Consider the following 3807-nt stretch of genomic DNA (forward strand, 5'->3'; position numbering starts at 1 on the left):
TTGCTTGTATGGATCACGTTGCGCCATCGGCTCACCCGGTTGTTTTTTTTTTGTGTGTTTACGGGCTGGCTTTTGGCTTGAACCGGAGGCCCGTGTCGTTTGAGTCTCCGGCTCCAGCTCCGGCTCTGGTTGGGTAGACTCGACCGCCGGCATGAGGTTTTGGGGCATGAGGTAATTGGCATACATGTTTAGGTTCGGGCCGGCAAAAGCAAACTGATAGTTTTGGTTCGGTTGGTTTCGGGTGTTCGGGTTCCATTGCTTGTTTACGTTCGGTTGGTTTTGCGAACCATGGAATTGACCGAAATGAGGGAATTGGTGGTTCGGTTGGTTTGGGTTGTTTCTAGGATTCATTTTTGTTGTATTTTTTAAGAATTTGATTATGTGTAGTGCATGAAAAGGATATGAGTTTGGAGAGGAAGATGTATATGTATATATATATTGTTTAAATTAATTTTGTTTTTGTTTTGCTTTTTAAATTTGACCGTGGTCATGTTTAATATTTTATTGTTATTTTCTAAACATACACGGCGACAATAACCCCGCCCCTCAGTATCGCCACTAAAATGCCCCCGGGGGGTTGGTGGGGGGGGGGGGCTTCCTCGCCTGTTGTCGCCTGAATTCGTCGTCCACTAAAGCTTGCCTTACAAAATTAACAAATTCAATATAAAAGTTGCACAAAATCCTAAAACAACAATGTTTCTAACAAACAAACAAACAAACAGAAAATAACTATAATTAATGTTTATAAATTAAACAATAATCTTTTCCAAAATCAGAATTTTTAAAAATATACTTTCCTTGCATTGAAAATTACAAGTAATTTTAAATTTGGTAACATAATATTAACTAAAAGTCATTAACTAAAAATCCGCTAAATATCCGATATTCGAACTAGTGTTAGAAATAAATAAACAACAAACCCTAACTTGATATCATATTATTATTCGTATATATATATATATTCACCACCACACTACTGTCGATATTCAAAGATCACGTTACATATTCTTCGATCGTTCTGGTCTCTATTCCCATCAATGGAGAAATATCAAATACTCATGAAAATCGGAAGCGGAGGGTTCGGTGTCGTCTGGAAAGCGATGAACAAGCAGACCGGTGAAGTGGTTGCGATCAAAGAACTCAAAGAAGAAAGGTACAACACGATTGAAGAGTGCATGAAGCTGAGCAGAGAGGTGAGATCACACATCAAGATGAACAATCATCCGAATTTCGTAAAGCTAAAAGAAATAATACTCAAAAAGAACATATCTACGAAATTCGAACAGAGCCGTTTTCTGAACCCGAGATCAGAAACGTGTGCTTCCAAATCCTTCAAGGTCTTGCGTACATGCACCACAATGGTTACTTTCACCGTGACCAGAAACCCGGGAATATTCTTGTTTCGAAAAATAATGCTGTAAAGATTGGTGATCTTGGTTCCAGTGGCGAAGGTTCTCAAGGGCCCGGGGTGGCCCGGCCGCCCCTGTTTTTTTACGCAGCAGTATAAATTTACTCGTTTTCGTCCGAAAGTTTTTATACGTAGTGTAAATTTAATTTAGTCGTTTTCGGCCGAGATTTTTTATACGTAGTGTAAAATTTAGCCGTTTTCGGTCGAAATTTTTTATATGCAGTGTAAAATTTAGCCGTTTTCGGTCGAAAATTTTAATACGTGGTGTAAATTTTAGCCGTTTTCGGGCGAAATTTTTTATACGTAGTGTAAATTTAGCCGTTTTCGGTCGAAATTTTTATACGTCGTGTAAATTTTAGTCGTTTTCGGGCGAAATTTTTTATGCGTAGTGTAAATTTAGCCGTTGACCGAAAATTTGAGCCCGCCGCCTTCGTTTGTGAAATTTTTTATACATTTTGAGTCCGCCCCCTCGGTATCTTAGTCCAAGCTTCTCCACTGCTTGGTTCGGTCCGTGAGACGAATAGCCAACAGCCATACACTCAACACGGCACAACAGTTTGCTATCGTGCCCCTGAGGTTTGTCTGCGTGCGCCTGTTTACGACTCTTCTGTTGATATGTGGGCGGTTGGTGCCATTATGGCGGAGTTATACATCAACGAACCGGTGTTTTATTAAGAAGGAGATGTATTGGTTAAAATCTGTAGTGTGTTGGGCACTCCGACAGATACTACATGGGCGTCGGGACTGGATCTCGCTAGAAACATATGTTACAAGTTTCAAGACTTCCCTGGTGTGCGGTTTTCTGAGTTGTTGTCGAGTGCAAGCCCTGATGCGGTTAATCTGATCACTTCACTTCTTTCTTGGTGTCCAAGTGATAGGCCGACGGCCATGCAAGCGCTTCAGCATCCTTTCTTTCATGTGCCACGCCTCGAAGTGTTTAACCGTGCTAAGCAAAGAGAGTTGTTGAAAGAGACAAGAAGTTTGAGAAGTTGTGCGAAGAGTGGGATGCCAAGAGTTGATCATACATATGAAGATAAGATTGCCATCCTTCAAGCATTGAATCCCTTTGAGTTTATGAAGTAGAAGAACTATGGGATGATAGAACTTAACTATAGAAAAGTGACCATCAACTTTGTCCAGGGTTTTATTGTTCTTAAATTTTCTTGTATTTTGGTTGGTTTTGGATCACAAATTAACTGAGTTATGATATATTTTCTTGAATGTATGTTTCTTTTACTTGGTCAATTTAGATTCACAAGCATGAATATAAAATACATTTTGATTGTGTAATAAAACAAGTTAATATAAAGGATATATTCCCTTTAGGCTGAGGGGTGCGGAGCGCGAGAAGGGGCGCGAAAGCCCTTCCGCTCGCGCCCCGGGGCGCGAGCACCACACCACCGAGGCGCGAGAGGGGCGCGAGAGGGGCGCGAGCGCGGAAAAAGAGGCAGGCGCGGATGGGCTAGCGGCTGGGAAGAGCGTGAAGGGTTCTTGGGTTGCGTGAATAGAGCCGTTGGGCTCGTTTTTTATTAAAAAAAAAAAAAATTTTTTCTCTATATAACATAAATCAAAAACAAACCAACAACAATATAACATACAATCTTTTCTCTCTATTAAACCTATATCAAACCCAAACCAACACCAATATCACATACCAATATCACATACCACACCCAAAACCCAAAATCACCCCATCTTCCAAACCTTTTTTTAAAAACATGGCTGGAAATTGGTACCCAAACCTAGATTCAGATTACAGTTACGACGATTTATGGTCGGCACCGGACCAAGCGATGTTTTATTCGGGGTCGCAACAATCAACCGGCTTTCAACCATCCAACATACAACCGTCTCCTAACTTTGTAGTTCCGGAGACACAAGAACCAGAAGGTGAAGCTGCGGGACAAAGAAGACGCGTCCACCGGAAAAAACAAGTTGCAACGGACGGGTCGGGTTCGGGTTCGACTGGAAGGACGAAACGGAAAACCACTCCGTGGTCATCGGATGAGAAGGAAGCCCTGTGTCGGGCTTGGATAGTCATTTCTGAGGATCGGCGTTGCGGTAATTGTTTTAACGTTTTTAAAAATGATTTTTAATAAAAAAATTTAAATAAAAAAGTTAAATGACTTACAAATTTATTTATGCATTTTGCAGCGGACTACCAAAAGAGCAAGGTCTTTTGGACAAAGGTTAGGGAGACGTTCTATTCGCTCGTTGGGAGTACAGAGCGGAACGCCGATATGATTTCGGGTCGGTGGACCGAAATCAGAAAATTTGTCGGCTTGTTTACTAATCTGTTCAACAGGAACGCCGGTCGTATGAGACCAAGTGGCAGTGACGATTTGGCGGTTTATAATTTCACTGTCGAAGAGTGGAAGCAGGAGTGCCTGCGGAGGTAT

The 3807-nt window shown here is 41.5% G+C and overlaps 1 pseudogene; it reads left to right on the forward strand.

The window, feature by feature from the left end:
- Positions 1-880: 880 nt before the first annotated feature.
- Positions 881-2491, forward strand: LOC143529312 (cyclin-dependent kinase F-4-like; annotated as a pseudogene).
- The last annotated feature ends 1316 nt before the right edge of the window (positions 2492-3807 follow it).

Source organism: Bidens hawaiensis, unplaced genomic scaffold, assembly GCF_021521415.1.
Source record: "Bidens hawaiensis isolate Kalapana, Puna unplaced genomic scaffold, B.hawaiensis_p1.1 tig00008535_1, whole genome shotgun sequence".
Taxonomy (NCBI): domain Eukaryota; kingdom Viridiplantae; phylum Streptophyta; class Magnoliopsida; order Asterales; family Asteraceae; genus Bidens; species Bidens hawaiensis.